General features: G+C 37.2%; 1 protein-coding gene across 18 annotated transcripts in view; it reads left to right on the plus strand.

Moving 5' to 3' along the window:
* CLOCK (clock circadian regulator) overlaps nt 1-18,570 on the plus strand; it is a 121,231-nt gene that overhangs the window by 26,420 nt on the left and 76,241 nt on the right. For all 18 annotated transcript variants that reach the window (XM_002804105.4, XM_078003571.1, XM_015138682.3 and 15 more), the window contains one exon: nt 10,101-10,254. The gene's annotated coding sequence lies outside the window, so the exon portion shown is untranslated. The remainder of the gene's footprint in view (nt 1-10,100; nt 10,255-18,570) is intronic.

The following is an 18,570-nucleotide window of genomic DNA, read 5'->3' on the forward strand; positions in this document are numbered from 1 at the left end:
TATGCAAACCTTGACAGGTCTTCTGTGTCTCAGTCAGTGCTCTAATAGGGAGAGAGTGGATCCCTGTACTTCAGAATTTTTAATCCTACAATTCCTGCTGAAGCTTCCTGGCAAGGAGAAACATCCCATTTCCCTCTGGCAGAGGAAAGACCCCCTACCACCCCCCCGTCCTCATTGCTTGAAGACTGTGCAGTGATCCCATCCAAAGAAGGAGCTTTGTTCAATGACGTTTTTTCATTTTATTTTATTTTTTTTATTTTTTTGAGGCAGATTCTTGCTCTGTTGCCCAGGCTGAAGTGCACTGGCCAGTCTCTGCTCACTGCAGTCTCTGCTTTCTGGGTTCAAGCAATTCTCCTGCCTCAGCCTCTTGAGTAGTTGGAATTGTAGGTGTGTACCACCACAGCCGGCTACTTTTTGTATTTTTGTATTTTCACCATGTTGGTCAGGCTGGTCTTGAACTCCTGACCTCAGGTGATCTGCCCACCTTGGCCTCCCAAAGTGCTGGGATTGCAGGCATGAGCTACCACGCCTGGTCCAATGACGTTTATTCTTAAGATCTGCCTCTACTATGACTCGTTATCCTCTGGTTAATAACTATAGTCAGGGTCTTAGCACAGCCCAATAAGAGAATTACAAGCCCTGCTCCAGAAAGAACTATCCTGTATACAAAAAGAATTGCAGGACTGCAGGCTCAGTGACTCGCACCTATAATCCCAGTGCTGTGGGAAGCCAAGGCGGGAGGACCACTTGAGGCTAGGAGTTCGAGACCAGCCTGGGTAACATGGTGAGACCTTGTCTGTACAAAAAACTTTTTAAAAAATTGGCTGGGCGTGGTGGTGTGTGCCTGTAGTTCTAGCTGCTCCAGAGGCTGAGGCGGGAGGATCACTTGAGCCCAGGAGTTTGAGGGTGTAGTCAGTTATGATTGTTCCATTGCACTCCAGCCTGGGCAACAGAGCGAAACCCTATCAAATAAAAATAAAACAAAATAAAATTGCAGGACTTGAATAATAAGCATCTAGAGAAACCAGGGAAACAGGTATGAGAATGTTTTGAAAGGTGTTGGATTAGATGGGGGGCAGAATATAAGGTTAGCTTGAGGAAAATGTATTGACATGAGGATACTCATTGATGATCTGGGATTCAGTGTCATTCCAGGGCATTGGAACTGCCTCTTATAACTTGTCGGTTGTCTTAGTCCATTTGGCTGCTGTAACAAAGTATCTTAGTCTGACTAATTAATAAGCAACAGAAATTTATTATTTACAGTTCTAGAGACTGGGAAGTCCAAGATCAAGTTGCCAGCAGATTCAGTATTGTGGTGAAGGCTCATTCTGGTGCCTTCTTGCTGTGTCCTCACATGATGGAAAGGGAGGGGAACAAGCTCTCTCGGGCCTTTTATAAGGGGCACTAATCTCATTGATGAGGGTGGAGCCCTCATGACTTAATTACCTGCCAGAGGCCCCATGTCTTAATACTACCACATTGGGGATTAAGTTTTAACATAAGAATTTTGGAGGGACACAAACATTTACACCATAGCACTGATACAGTTCTTTGACGTCTGGGCACAGTGAATGTCTACAGTCAGCCTTTTAAGGAAAGATGGTATCATGAGGAAAACAATAAATATTTGGGATTTTTATTTAGGAATTAATACCCTGTGGGAAAATCTTTGCCGGATCTCTTATGTCTCTTTAGCACTGATCAGATAAATTCTCCCTGTCTTCTCTCCTCTGCATTTACCCCAAATAGGCCAGTTTTCTCATGGCTGTACATAGCTTGGTAATGTCATACCTCATGTTTGCTTTGTCTCCTTATCTGCCTTATTTTCTTTAACTTTCTCTTCATATCCTGACATTATACCCTCTCTTCCCTAAGTGTCAGTTTATGATTTTTGCCTCAGGTTATCCTTTTAAAGCTGAAACAGTAGCTCCCAAACTTCTATGACCACAACTCATAGTAAGAAATAATATTTTATGTTATGACCTAGTACACTCATACACACTCAAACACATATCTGAAACAACAGTTTCAGGAAGTACCCTTTACCATAACTAGGTGTCCTGCGGTCCGACTCCCAACCCCCACCATGTTTCATTTTTTAAATGCTGGTTATAACCCCTATATTTCTGTACCAAAGGGTAAAAACATTTGTAATTTTGTTAAGGGTGCTGATGTAATGTTCTCTATAAAGTTTATATCAATTTATATTCCCACCATCAATGTGTAAGAGTAGTGACAAAGCCAACATTCTACTACTGCTATCCCATAATCATTAAGGAAATTGATTTTGTAATTCTGAAACTCCCCAAAAAGATATCTCTAGGCCCAGTTGGTTTCACCGTAGAGTCTAATCTACACAGTCTCTTCTAGAAAACTTCTAGAAGAGAAGGGAACATTTCAAGTATTATCCTGATACTACAACCAAAGGCAGAACAAAAATAACAAATTAACCAATATTATTTGTAAATAGAGACACAAAAATCCTCAACTAAATATTAGCAAATAAAATTCAGCAACATATAAAAATAATCATTTTGTTTTGTTTTGTTTTGTTTTGTTGTTTTTTTGAGACACAGAGTGTCTCTGTTGCCCAGGCTGGAGTGCAGTGGCGTGATCTCGGCTCACTGTAACCTCTGCCTCCCAAGTTCAAGTGATTCTCCTGCCTCAGCCTCCCAAGTAACTGGGACTACAGGCACGTGCCACCACACCCGGCTAATTTTTTGTATTTTTAGTAGAGACAGGGTTTCACCATGTTAGCCAGGATGGTCTCGATCTCCTGACCTCATGATCCACCCACCTCAGCCTCCCAAAGTGCTGGGATTACAGGTGTGAGCCACCATGCCCGGACAACAGAATCTTATACTATAATAATCATATGGAGTTTATTCTAGGGATACATGGCAGGTTAAATATTAAAAAATCAATGTGATCCACCACATTAACGGGCTTAACTGATGGTTTGTCCAAAATCATATTATCAACAGTATATTCAATTATGTGTGCTTATGTAAAAGTGAAATGAATGACAGGAATGATACAAAGGATAGGAGGGAGGTATTAGGATTATTATGTGGTACTTGCACTACCCATAAAGTGGTTTAGTGTTACTTGAAAGCAGACTTTACATTAGTTGTAAATGTATATTGTGAACTCCAGGGCAACTACTGAAAAAAGTGAAAAAACAAAAGAAAATGAAAAAGTATGCCAAGAAAGGAGAGAAAATAGAATCATGTAAAACTACAACAGGCAGAAAAAGACTGGAAGACTAAAATAGGAATAAAGAACAGCAATCACAAATATGGTAGCTACTAATCTAACTATATCAATGATCACTTTAAATGTTAGTGATCTCAGCACACCAATTAAAAGACAGTGCCGGAGTGGATGAAAAATCCAGGCTTAACTTTATGTTGTCTACAAAAAAACCACTTTAAATATAGATACATATATTAAAAGAAAATGGATGGGGAAAAATACAGTATGCTAACACTAACCAAAAGAAAGCATGAATAGCTATATTTTAATTTCAGACAGAGCAGCTTTCAGAGCAAGGAAGTTATCTGGAATAAAGAGGGGCATTGCATAAATAATGATAAATGGGTCAGTTCTCCAAGAAGAGATAGTAGTCCTAAACATCTATGTGGCTAACAGTGGAGCATCAAAGTATGTGAGTCAAAAACAGAACCGCAAGGAGAAACAGATGAATCTGCTCTTATAATGGAGACTTTATCCCATTGTTAGAAATGGACAGTTCTAGCAGACAGAAAACCGGTAAAGACATAGACGAGTTCAACAGTGCTGTCGAACAACTTGATATAATTGACATCTATAGTCTACTTCATCCAACAACAGCAGAATACACATTCTTCTCAAGCCTATGTGGAACACTCACCATGAGAGACAACATTTTGGGCCATAAAACGCCTTAACAAATTTGAAAGAATAGAAATCAGACAGTGTCTGTTCTCAGACCACAATATAATTAAAGTAGAAATCAATAACAGAAAGAGAGCTGGAAAATCCCCAAATACTTGAAGATTAAACAACACTCTTAACACATGTGTCAGAGATTCTCAAGAAATTTAATTTATTATTAAACATTTTTTTATTTTCATCTTTTTTTGCACACTACACTGATGTATCAAGAGAAATCTAAAAATATTTTGAACTAAATGAAAATGAAAACAACCAAATATGTGGGATGCAACAAACGCAGTGCCTAGAGGGAAATTTATAGGGTGGAATACGTATATTAGAAAAGAGTAAAGATCTAAAACCAAAGTTTCTACCTCAGGAAACTACAAAAAGTAGAGCAAATTAAATCCAAAGTAAGCAGAAGAAAGGAAACAATAAAAATTAGAGCAGAGGCTGGTTGTGGTGGCTCACGCCTGTAATCCCAGCACTTTGGGAGGTAGAGGTAGGCGGATCATGAGGTCAGGAGATCAAGACCATCCTGGCTAATACAGTGAAACCCCATCTCTACTAAAAATACAAAAAATTCAAAAATTTAGCCAGGCATGGTGGCGGGCACCTGTAATCCCAGCTCATTGGGAGGCTGAGGCAGGAGAATCACTTGAACCCGGGAGGCGGAGCTTGCAGTGAGCCGAGATCTTGCCACTGTACTCCAGCCTGGGCAACAGAGCAAGACTCCGTCTCAAAACAAACAAAACAGCAGAACCAGTGAAGTGGAAAACAAAAAATCCTACAGAAAATCAACAAAACCAAAAGCTGGTTCTTTGAAGAGATTAATAAAATTGATGTGCTTCCAACTAGACTAAGGAAAAAGGACACAAATTGCTAATAGAAGACATGAAAGTAGAAATCATAACAGATTCCCATTTATATTAAAAATATTAAGGAATATTATGAACAACTCTGTGCCCACGAATTTGATAACCTAGATGAAATGAACCAATTCCTTGAAGGACGCAATCTGCCAAAAGTCATGCAAGAAATAGACAATCTGAATAGGCCTATATCTATTAAATTGAGTCAACAATTATTTATAATCTTTTAAGATAGAAATCACCAGGCCGAGATGGGTTCATTGGTGAGTTCTAATTCTACCAAACATTTAAGGAAGAAATTATACCAATATTAACAGTCTCTGAGAAGACAGAAGCAGAGGGAATACTTTCTAACTCATTCTGTGAGGCCAGTATTACTTCAATACCAAAACCAGACAAAGATACTGCAAGAAAAGAAAACTGTAGACCAATTGATCTCTTATGAATGTAGATGCAAAAGTCCCCAACAAAATATTAGCAAATCAAATTCAACATTTATAAAATGAACTATATGCTATGATCAAGTGGGATTTATCCAAGGCATGTAAGAAATTAATATAATCCGTCACATTGACTAGCTAAAGAAAACACAATTGTATGATCATATCAAGAGATGTTTAAAAAACATTTGACAGAACCCAGCACCCATTCTTGATTTAAAAAAAAAAAAAAAAAATTCTCTGTAACTGTATAACTTGGAATAGAGAGGAACTTCTTCGACTTGAGAAAGAACATCTTCGAAAAAATCTACAGCTCAGCAAAGTGGGGGAAGGATAAAAATGTTCTAAAATTAGATTGTAGTGATAGTTGCACAACTCTGTAAATATAAAATTTACATTATATATATAAATGTAAATATAAATTTACATTTATATTTACTCTGTAAATATAAAAAACACTGAATCGTAGGTTTTAAATGGCTGAGTTATATAGTGTGTGAATTGTGCCTCAGAATGGTAAATAATAATTTTTTAAAAAGAGATAAGGGGACATAACAGCCTAAATACAGTAAAGAGCATCACTGAATTAGGTATTGGGATATGAATGGAAGATTAAAAGTATTTTATGAATGTGAGAATAAAACTATAGCTAATGTTTTACATAATGGTGAGAATCTAGAACGTAAGATTCCCAGTAAGATCAGGAACAGGATAAGGATGTCCCGTTTTACCACTCCTTTTCGGCATCATACTGGAAGTTCTAACTAATGCAATAAGATAAGAAAATGAAATGAAATGTATAGTGATTGGGAAAGAAGAAATAAAACTCATTTTGTTTGCAAGATGATATGATTGTTTATTTAGAAGCTCCAAAAGAATTGACAAACTGGAACCAAAAGCACAAGGTAGCAGGATACAAGGTTAATATGCAAAAGTAGATTATGTTCCTATATACCAGCAGTGAACAAGTGGAATTCTGAAATTAAAAGCACAATACCATTAATCTCCTGAAATAAATTCTTAGGTATAAATTTAATAAAATATATATAAAATATGTGCAAAGAAAACTTCAAAACTCTGATGAAAGAAATCAAACAAGAACTAAGTAACATGTTCATGGATAGGAAGACTGTATTGACAAGATGTCAGTTCTTCGTAATTTTATTTGTAGACTGAATATAATCCTAGTCAAAATTGCACTTTGTTGTAGATATCAACAAACTGGTTCCAATAAGTTTATATGGAGAGGCAAAAGACCCAGAATAGAAAACTTAAAATTGAAAGAGAAGAACAAATTTGGAGATCCAACATTGCCTGACTTCAAGACTTACTTTACAACTACAGTCATCAAGCAGTGTGGTATTGGTGAAAGCATAGACAAATAATTTAATAGATCAGCATAGACAAATATTTTAATAGATCAGCATAGACAAATATTTTAATAGATCAGTGGAACAGAATAGAGAGCCCGGGAATAGATCCACATCAGTACAGTCATGTGTCACTTAATGAAAGAGATACATTCTGAGATGAGAAATGCATCGTTGGATGATTTTGTTGTTGTTCAAATAACGTGGAGTATATTTACACAAACTTAAGTGTATAGCCTGCCCTGCACCTAGGCTGTATGGTGCAGCCTATTGTTCCTAAACTGTACAGCATGTTACTGTAGTGAATACTATACGTAATTTTAATGTAACAGTAAGAGTTTGTGTATCTGAATGTAGAAAAGGAACATAAACATACAGTATAAAAGATGACCGTATACTTTACATAGAATACTTACCATGGAGATTTTTGGGCTGGAAGTTGCATAGGGTGAGTCAGTGAGTGAGCGTAGATTGAATGTGAAGGCCTAGGACATTAGTGTACACTGCTATAGACTTTATATACACTGTACACTTAGACTACACTAAATGTATTTAAAAAGTAATTTGCACTACAATGTTATGATGGCTACAACAGCTGTAAAGTCACTAGACAATAGGAATTTTTCAGCTGTCTTATAATCTTACAGGACCACTGTCATCTATACGGTCTGTCCTGAAATATTGTTATGCAATTTATTATTGCATAGTCAACTAATGGTTCACAGAGGAACGAAGACAATACAATGGAGAAAATATAGTCTTCAACAAATGGTACTGGAACAACTGTCCACGTGCAAAAAAGTGAATCTTGACAGACCTTATACCCTTCATAAAAATTAACTCAAAATGGATCATAGACCTAAATGTAAGTTGTAAAAGTATAAAACTCCTAGAAGATAACATAGGAGAAAATCTAGATGACTTTGGGTTTGGCAGCGAGTTTTTATCCTCCACATCAAAGATGTATTCCATGTTAGAAAAAAATTAAATTTAATTAAAATTAAAAATTTCTGCTCTGTGAAAGGTACTTATCAAAAGAATAAAAAGACAAACCACAGACTTGAAGGTATTTGCAAAAGACATATTTGATAAAGGACTTTTATCCAAAGTACACAACAAACTCTTAAAACTTAACAGCTTTAACCAACAAACCAGTTAAAAAATGGGCCAGGTATGCTGACAGATACCTTACCAAAGAAGATGTACAAACAGCAAGAAGCATATGAAAAGATGTACCATATCATCTGTTATCATGGAAATGCAAATTAAAATGAGATACATACGTATTTGAATGGTGAAAATCCAAAATACTGACTACACCCAGTGCTGGTGAGGATGTGGAGCAATAGGAACTCTCATTCATTGCTGGTTAGAATGCAAAATGGTACAGCCTCATTGAAAGGCAGTTTGGCAGGTTCTTACAAAACTAAACATAGTCTTACCATATGATCTAGCAACCAAAGAATTGAAAATTTATGTCTATACAAAAATCTTTATGTGAAAGTTTATAGCATCCTTTTAAATAATTGCCAAAACTTGGAAGCAACCAAAGTGTCTTTCATTATGTGAGCGGATAAACTGTGGTGTATTCAGACAATGAAATACGTCATTCAGTGCCAAAAAGAAATTATCAAGCCATGAAAAGACATGGAGGAATCTTAAATGTCTGAAATGGCTACATACTGTGTGATTCCAACTTTATGACATTCTGGAATAGGCAAAATTATGGAGGTAATAAAAAGATGAGTGTGGTGTAGGGGTTAGTGAGGGGAGGGATGCATATGCGGAGCACAGAGAGTTTTTAGGCCAGTGAAACTGTTCTGTATGATATGATAGTGGATGCATGCCATTATGTTTGTCTAAATTCATAAAATGTACAGCACTACAAGTGAACCCTAAAGTTAACTATAAATTTTGGGTGATAAGGATGTGTAATTGTAGGTTTGTCAGTTGTAGTAAATGTGCCACTCTGGTGGGGAATGTTGAATATGGGGAAGGCTGTGCATTAATAGAGTGGGGGGTATATGGGAAATCTCTGTACTTTACCCTCAGTTTTTTATGTGAACCTAAAACAGTGGTATTAAATTAGAAAAGCTAAAGGAACCAAATTAATATTCTTAAGTCTTTTTTTGTTGATATTTAAACGGTACTTTTCTGATGGAGGAGTAACTAAAGTGCTTTCAATATTGTGTCAAGAAGTATTGTTGACATTTCTGTGAATTTTGTCAGTACAAGAAAATTAATAGTTGTGATTAGACTGTGTCATTAAAATCATACTAGATAAATAGGATAATGAGAGCACTTGCTTGATAGTGATGTTGTGAGGATTGAATTAATAAATGTCAAGTGCTTAAAACAGGGCTTTACACATAGTAAAGTGCTTAGTAATTGTTAATTATTAGTTGACAATTGTGATGAGACTTTTTTCTCATTCTGCACATTGGACCCTTGATGGTCAGTTGATTCTTTTATCCATCCATGGCAAGGTCAGCTATCGGCCCAGGGCTGTTCTTCCTTGGGCTTTTCCAAAAGTCCCCTGAAATCCTCTCTAGGAACTTTTAGCTTCCTGCTCAGAATGTCAGAATGGCTAGTATATTGCAGACAAGTGGTAAGGGTTTAAAATGGGCTCTGCCTTTAGCCCTGTGTGATTCAGGGCAAATTGCTTCACTTTTTACTTTCTTTCTTTGCCCATCTTGTCTCAGGAAATGTCTTTTCTCATTTCCTGTTTTATTCTGAGCATCCACATTGGACTTATATTACTTCCACACAAATGTCATATTTTCACCTATGCCTGGCCATTTGAACACACTGTTCCCTTTGGACAAAAAATTTTCTTTCTCACCTCTCCCCTCTTGCTTTATTTGGCTAGATCATACACATTCTTGCATTAAATTCTCCTCCTTTAGGAGAATTTTTTTTTTTTTTGAGACAGAGTCTTGCTCTTTCGCCCAGACTGGAGTGCAGTGGAGCAATCTTGGCTCACTGGAACCTCCGTCTCCCGGGTTAAAGCTATTCTCCTGCCTCAGCCTCACCAGTAGCTGGGATTATAGATGTGTGCCACCATGCCTGGCTAATTTTTGTATTTTTAGTAGAGATGAGGTTTGACCATATTGGCCAGGCTGATCTTGAACTCCTGACCTCAAGTGATCCGCCTGCCTCGGCCTCCCAAAGTGCTGGGGTTACAGGTGTGAGCCACCGCACCCATCCCAGGAGAACTTTTCTAACCAATTCCCAGCAAAATGGTTTGTATCTCTATTATGCTTTCCCTTCACACCATCGTGATTTTTCAAACTTTTTGTTCCATTTACAGTTGCTCTACAGGCTGAGTTCCCAGAGGGGTTGATGAGATCTGATCTGTTTATTGACACATTCCCAATTCTTGGCACGTAGAGGAGGCTCGCAATAAGTGTTCTATACGTCGATGAAACAAAAATACTAGAGATAATAATGTTACTTAAAATTTGGGTAGCATTATTTCAGCAACTGCTGTTTTTTTACAGAATTTTTATTTGTTCCCGCAAAGCTGCTGAAGCTCAGAAGCTGATTCTATCACATTGTAAGATGCCTTTGGATAATTCTACAGTCCTCTTAAATGAGTCTTTAGAACTTGGCGAGTTTCACTAGATACCTTCAATCATCATTTTGAGCTCAAAGGTATGCTATCTTTGTTTTTTTCCCTTAATCATGGTGGGTTGGGATTTGCAGTGTCCTGGTAGATGCATAGGACAAGGAATTATAAAAATAATTGGGGAATGATCTGCTACGTGGCAGCTTTTATTTATCTTTAGAATTTTCATTCTTATGAGGAGGAAGAAAGTTATTCATTGGGAAAAATAATTGAAATCCAGATGTAAAGTATTTTAGCAATTCCTGAAATTTCTCAAAACTAGTGCTCTAAAGTAAGAATCATAACTTATCTTTTCCTGAGTTTAAGGAAGATGATTTGCAAATGACTGAAAGTCAAATAAGAATTATTTCCTGCCAGGCCTTAGGTATAAAGTATCAGTTGACTGAGGTAAAAGAAGAGCCAGACTGCAGCTCCTATTTACAAGCAGGCCTTCCCTGGGGTCTGCACACCACCAGATTTATTCAGCGTGGTGCCTGCTTTGGTATGACTTATGAGCTAAGAGTAGTGTTTGCATTTGTAAATGGTTGAAAAAAAATCTCAAGAAGACTGACTTGTGACATGTGAAAGTTATATGAAATTTATTTTTTAGTGTTTATGAGTAAAGCTTTATTAGAACATTAGCCACTCTTATTTTTTAGGTCTTGTGTATGACTGCTTTTAGGCTATAGCAGCAGTTAAGTACAGTCATGCATTACGTGGTCAGTGATGGACCAAATATACAACAGTGGTCCCATGAGATTATAATGGAGCTGAAAAATTCCTATTGCCTGGTGACATCATGGCCATCAGGTCATCATGGCACAACCTGTTACTTTTCTATGTTAAGATATGTTTAGATACTCAAATACTTAACATTGTGTTACAGTTGCTTTGAGTATCCAGTACCATTACATGCTGTGCAGGTTTGTAGCCTAGGAGCAATAGGCTATTCCATGTAGCGTAAGTGTGTAGTGGGCTATACCGTCTAGGTCTGTAAAATACAGTCTGTGATGTTGGCACAATGACAGATTGCCTGAGGATGCATTTCTCAGAATGTATCCCCATGACACATGTCTGTAGTTAAAGCAGAGACCCCAGCACTTTGGGAGGCTGAGGCGGGTGGATTACGAGGTCAGGAGATAGAGACTATCCTGGCTAACATGGTGAAAGCCCGTCTCTACTAAAAATACAAAAAATTAGCCAGGTGTGGTGGCGGGCACCTGTAGTCCCAGCTACTCCAGAGGCTGAGGCAGAAGAATGGCGTGAACCTAGGAGTTGGAGCTTGCAGTGAGCCGACATCACGCCACTGCACTCCAGCCTGGGCAACAGAGCGAGACTCCATCTCAAAAAAAAAAAAAAAAAGTTTACCTGTATGGGCCTTTACAGAATAAGTTTAGCTGATCCTTTCTCTACATGGTTGGAGAAGTATTTATAGATTTGAGTGCTATGATTTAAGAGATGAATTGGGGGGGAAATTAGAGATAGGAGTCTGTGCCAATTCTCAGTGACTTATATGTACTTTTTTCTTTTGTGGAAAGTATAACCCATATTCTAATTATATTGACCTGTGTTGTTTTAAAATAGCAAATCAGGGGAAATGGATTCTTTTATTATTTTTATTCTAAAATGAGTATGTGGGAATATGTAAAAAGAAAATTAGTATGCTACTCTGTTTTTAACCAAGTTTTAATGTTACTGTAATACCTTACATACCTAATATCTTAAGTACTTAAAAGATTAGTTGATGACTGACTCAGTGTAACAAAAGTAGTTCATTGGAGATGAAAGTACACTGTCGCTTTGGAGTCAATGGATAGGCCTAAAAGTTATGGTTAAGGAACTCTTTTGTAATCAGACACAGGCAGGTTAAGTACTGTATTAGGAGATAGAAGACCATAATTTTAGTGTTTACCTTCTTTGTCCCTTGAGAATACTTAGTTGTGTGACTCGGGGCACATTTACCACTCTGAATCTAATTGCTTCATTTCCAAATTAGGGAAAACTAATACCTTTCCTGTCTGAAAACAGGAGTCTTTGGTGGTTTGCTAAATTACAAGTTTCCTAAGAGTAGATACTGTGCCTTTTTAGCTCACCACTGGATTCCCCAACTCTACAGTTAGCATAGGCCAGGCACATAGTTGGCACACAGTAAGTGTCCAGTGAAAGAACAAGGTATGTGCCAGTTCCAATAACTATTATATCTGTGCATGATCAAAGTAATTCCCCTTTCTTTAAAGGTTTGCTTATTGAGACTGGATGTTTTTGTTAACTGGAGGAGAGGATTTTGATGAAAATAGTAATTTTCTGTAGATCCTTTATTAAAAAGTTATTTTATTTATTTTAATTTTTGAGACAGAGTCTTGCTCTGTCACCCAGGCTGGAGCGCAGTGGTGCTATCTTGGCTTACTACAACCTCCACCTCCTGGGTTCAAGTGATTCTTGTGCCTCAAACTCCTGAGTGGCTGGGACTACAAGTGTGCACCACCATGCCTGGCTAATTTTTGTATTTTTAGTAGAGATGGGGTTTTGCCATGTTGGGCAGGCTGGTCTCAAACTCCTGATCTCAGATGTTCCCCCCACCTCAGCCTTCCAAAGTGTTGGAATTACAGATGTGAGCCGTCACACCTGGCTCCCCCCCCAGTCCCCCCCCCCCTTTTTTTTTGAGACACGATCTTGCTCTGTCACCCACACCGCAGTGCAGTGGCATGATCTCAGTTCACTGCACCTCCCAGGCTCAAGCTATCCTCCCACCTTAGCCTCCTGAGTAGCTGAGACTATAGGTGTATACCACCATGCCCAGCTAATTTTGTTTATTTTTTGTAGAGATGACGTCTTACTATGTTGCTTAGGCTGGTCTAGAACTCCCAGACTTAAGTGGTCCTTCTGCCTCAGTCTCCCAAAGTGCTGGGATTACAAGTGTGAGCCACCATGCCCGACCCAGATCCATTTTCTACAGATACCAATCAAATCATTGGCCAGATTTATTTGTATAAATTGATTATATATTGCTATTTAATAGAATATAAACCTCTAATCTGAGAATTGCTGATCTCAAAGAAACCTAGAAACCTCCTCATTATAAAGCTATATACTATAGGCCGGGTGTGGTGGCTCACGCCTGTGATCCCAGCACTTTGTGAGGCTGAGGTGGGTGGATCACCTGTGGTCAGGAGTTTGAGACCAGCCTGGCCAGCATGGTGAAACCCCATCTCTACTAAAAATACAAAAATTTAGGCAGGTGTGATCCTAGCTACTTGGGAGGCTGAGGCAGAGAATTGCTTGAACCTGGAAGGCAGAGTTTACAGTGAGCCAAGATTGATCGCACCAGCCTGAACAGAGCGAGACTCCATCTCAAAAAAACAAAAAATAAATAAAATATAAAATAAAATAAAGACTATATGCTAAAAAGTCACTCTTGAGTAGGAAGATTTATGTATTTTTTATCTAAGTCTTATGAACTTTACGCAGCTCTTCCACTGAACCTCTTTTTTAAATGGAACTTCCCTATATAGTTTTTTGTAAGAATTCAACTTTCATAATCTTATCTTGCAGGAAACCATGTAAAGAAAAAATTGTTTAAAAGGTATTTAGCAGAAGCCGGGTATGTTGGTATGCACCTGTAGTCCCAGCTACCCAGGAGGCTGAGGCAGGAAGATCATTTGAACCTAGGAGTTCAAGAGCAGCCTGGGCAACATAGTGAGGCCCTGTCTCAAAAAAACAAAACAAAAAATATTTATTGAAAGAAAAATGTTTCAGCTTGAAGTCTGGGTAGACATGACAGCTAAATACAGTACATGACCCTGGATTGGATTCTGTACTAGAAGAGGGAAAAAGTCTTGGAGGGCAGTTTTTGCTCAACTAAAATAAAGAGAGAAAATAGGCATTACATTAAGATATTGTATTACTGTTAAGTTTCCTGAAGTTGGTAATTATACTGTAGATATTTAAGAGAATATCCTTGTTCTTGGGAGGTATAGTTGAAGTATTTAGAGGTAAAAAGGTATGAGATGTGTGTTTTACTTTCAAATGATTCAGAAAATATGTTTATGTATGATATGGAAAATAATGCAAAATGTTGACAAATTGGTCAACAGGATTGTTGTTGACAGTTGGTCAAATCAGGATAAAGGATATGTAGAAGCTCTTTGAGCTATTCTTACAACTTTTCTGCATGTTTGAATGATTTCCAAGTATAAAGTTTAAGAAACATGTTCAGCAGCTGTGTATAAAACTGGAAATTGCATCCAGTTACTTTAAAAAAAATTTTTTTATTTATTATTTTGAGATAAGGTCTTGTTCTGTCACCCAGGCTGGAGTGCAGTGGTGCAGTCACTGCTCGTTGCAGCCTGGACTTCCAGGGCTCGGTTGATCCTCCTGCCTCAGCTTCCCAAGTAGCTGAGACCTTAGGCACTTGCCACAACACCCAGCTAATTTTTGTATTTTTAGTAGATACGGGTTTCGCCGTGTTGCCCAGGCTGGTCTCGAATTCATGAGCTCTAATGATCTGCCTGCCTCCGCCTCCCAAAGTGCAGGGATTACAGGTGTGAGCCACCTTGCCTAGCTACTGTTACTTTTAAATTAACATTTATTTCCGTTAAAAATATACTTACAGTATTGTAATAGGTTTAAAAAATATAGCCCCCCCCTTTTTTTTTCAAACTGCTTTTACATATACTTTGTTTACAAGATGATACTGTTATTGAAAAGAATTTTTTTTGCTGGGTGGCATATCATTATGTGATCACAAGTATAAATATTCTTTGTTCCGTGATTTTTTTTTTTGGGCCGAGGGAGGATGGGGACAGAGTCTTGCTCTGTCACCCAGGCTGGATTGCATTGGTGGTGTCTCGGCTCACTGCAACCTCTGCCTCCCGGGTTCAAGCAATTCTCCCACCTCCACCTTCCAGGTAGCTGGGACTACAGGTGTGTGCCATCATACCCAGCTAATTTTTGTATTTTTAGTAAAGACAGGGATTTACTATGTTGACCAGGCTGGTCTCGAACTCCTGACTTCATGATCCGCCTGCCTTGGCTTCCCAAAGTGCTGGGATTACAGGCATGAGCCATTGCACCCAGCCTGTTCTGCAATTCTTTGCTAGATTTAATTGTTTTATAAAATAGGTTTAATTATTTTATAGTAATATGGTGATGAAATGAAATACAACTTTGCAAATGTAAAAAATGCAATGCAAAGATGAATTCTTTCTGTTAGCAGTATTTTTCCTGATTATCTCAGTTATTTTAATTGTAGGGTCATAGTTAAATACCAATAAGTATAATTTAGAATTTAAAAAATTCTTGAGTAACATTTACTAAGTTTTTATTGATCCTGTACTTTAATATATTCAGTTCAGATTCATTAAAAATTGATTTTGTTCTCAACTCCATAAAAATGCTTTGTTTAAAAGTAGATCTGGTTTTGCTACCATATATTTATTATATTTTGAAGGAAATTCAAGAATAAGGGTCTGTTACATGTGTTTCTTAGAATGGTATTAATAATTACAGACATTTTTGAGTGTTTGAGGCATTATATTCCAAACACTTTACATTTAATATTTATTTAATTCTTATAACACCCTTATTCTGATACATTGCCTTGATTTGCTGAATGTTTTCAATTCAATTAAAACTAAACTTAGGTGTGAAGCCTCAAGTTGTGTGTTTTTTTTGTTGATGTTATTTTTTAACCTCTTTTTGCCAAATAGAAGCTGTGGAAACTAGTGATCTGGAATGTAATAAAGAAAAATCGATCATTTATAATCACACTAAGAAGTACCTGTAGTGTTAGAATTTTCTAGTTTGTGAATATTGGATAACTGTAGCTTCAAGCTAGACTTTCTGTTGACCTCTGTTATGGGAAGGATCCACATACCAAGACAATTCCTCAGTAAACTGTGTTAAGAAAGAACGTGAACATGACTTTTAGTACCCACAAAGAGGCAGGCAGATGTAGAACTTACTAGACTTTTTAATTTCATAGACAAATAAAATAACAAAATTAAATTTAAAAAATCAAGGGACTGACATGGTATCACTAACTTGTTTTTACTCTTTCATCAAATTATAACACACATATTATAAAGTGCATAAATCCTGAGTGTCATTTTGATGAATTTTTATGAAGTCAACACCCGTTTAACCAATATCAAGAATAAGATATAGGACATTTTCATCAACCAAGGAGCCTCCTTCATGCCCCTTAACAGTTATTACACACTCCCGAAGGTAACTATTACGTGACTCATTCAGTATTCATTAGTATTGTCTATTTTTGAATTCTGTGCCTAGCCTTTTAAAATCCTTGTTTATGACTCATCCATGTTGATGCATGTATCAGTGGTTCATCTTTTCTTTTGTTGCTGTGAAGTACTTCATTGTATGGATATGTCAGTATTTATTCTACTGTGATGAACATTTGGGGTGTTTCTAGGATTGGCTGTTATGAAGAATACTTCTGTGAACATTCTTGAGCATGTCTTTTGGTCCACATGTGTACACGTTTCTGTTGAGTAAACACCTAAGAGTGAAATTGCTGAGTCTTAAGGTATCTGGATATTTAGCTTTAGGAGATTATCCTAGTTTTCCAAAAGTAGTTAAATTAATTTATATTCCTATCAGCAGTGTACAAAGAGTTCTCATTGTTCCACATCCTCACCAACACTTGAAATTATTAGTGTTTTTAATTTTAGCTCTTATGGAGCATGTGTAGTAAAGGTCTATTGTAGTTTTAATTCATAATTCCCTGATCATTTAAAAGGCTTAGAATATTTTCAGATGCCTGTGGACCATTTGAATATCCTCTTTTGGGATATGACTGTTTATGTGTTTTGCTGATTTTTCTGTTGAGTTGGTTGTCTTGATTACCCCAGAAACAGATAATTTCAGTTGTTCAGTTGTATTGAAGATATCTTTCCTAGTCTTTGACTTGCTTCTTCACTCTTAATAGTTTATCTTGATTAAGATAATTTCTTAATTTTAATGAAGTCCATTTTATCAAATTTTTTTATGGTTAGTGCTTCTTACGTTTCATTTAAGAAATCTTTGTGGCCAGGCTTAGTGGCTCATGCCTGTAATCCCAGCACTTTGGGAGGCCAAGGCAGGCAGCTCACGAGGTCAGGAGATCGTGACAATCCTGGCTAACATGGTGAAACCCTGTCTCTACTAAAAATACAAATAATTAGCCAGGTGTGGTGGTGGGGGCCTGTAGTCCCAGCTACTCGGGAGGCTGAGGCAGGAGAATGGCGTGAACCCGGGAGGCGGAGCTGGCAGTGAGCTGAGACCGTGCCACTGCACTCTAGCCTGGGTGACAGAGTGAGACTCCGTCTCAAAAAAAAAAAAAAGGAAATTTTTGCCTACCCTAAAGCCAAGAAGATGTTATCTGTGTTTTCTTCTATAAACTTGACTGTTAAAACTATTGCATTTAGGTTTATGTATGATATATGTAAGCCTCATATTATTTTCCTTGTGAAAGTCCAGTTGTTCCAGTAGTATTTATTGAAAAGACCATCCTTTCTCTATTGTAATGCAGTAATACTTTTGTTGTAATTCAAGGGACTGTTTATTCATGGATTTATTTTTGGACTCTGTTCTGTTGGTCTGTCTGTTGTGCCATTGCCATACTCTTTTAATTACTGTAGCTTTATAATAAGTCATGATATCTGATAGTTTAAATCCTCTAATTTGTTCTTCAGAATTACTTTGGCTTTCGTGGTCCTTTGAATTTCAATAAAAATTCTACACTCAGCTTATAAGCAGTCTTCCTCACCACCCACCACAAACTGATTGGATTTTGTCTAGCTTAGTGTAGAATTTATAAATCAATTTGGAAATATTGGATGTTTTTCAATGTTGAGACTTCCAGTCAATTGAGAGGTTGTATGCCTTCTTATATTTAGACTTTTATAGTTTCTCTTAGGGTGTTTTGTTATTTTGCATGTAAAGAAAGGTCTTATCTGTCTTTTGTTGACTTCTTAAGGTATGATAATGATATTGTAGTTATGGTTTATAAAGCTCTTGTAATTTATACAAATATACTGGACTATTTACAGATGGAATGATACAGTACTTGGGATTTGCTTCAAATAATCCAAAAGAATGGAGAGGAAGGGAAGGAGCAAAATAGGTGAAACAAGACTGATTAGCCATGAGTTGATAATTGTGGAAACTGGGTGATGGGTATATAGGATTAATTATATTATTCTTCTTACTTTGTGTATATTTGTAATTTCCTATAAAAATAGGTTTTAAAAAGTGTAATGTGACTAGTCTAAAGGTAATGGGTTATTTCATTTGATTGTTCACAGTCAGTTACAGATTGAACTCCTTGTTCTACTCTTCCCCCCTCATCTCACTACTGCGTT

The sequence above is a fragment of the Macaca mulatta genome, chromosome 5 (genome assembly GCF_049350105.2).
Source record: "Macaca mulatta isolate MMU2019108-1 chromosome 5, T2T-MMU8v2.0, whole genome shotgun sequence".
In the NCBI taxonomy this organism is placed as follows: Eukaryota; Metazoa; Chordata; class Mammalia; order Primates; family Cercopithecidae; genus Macaca; species Macaca mulatta.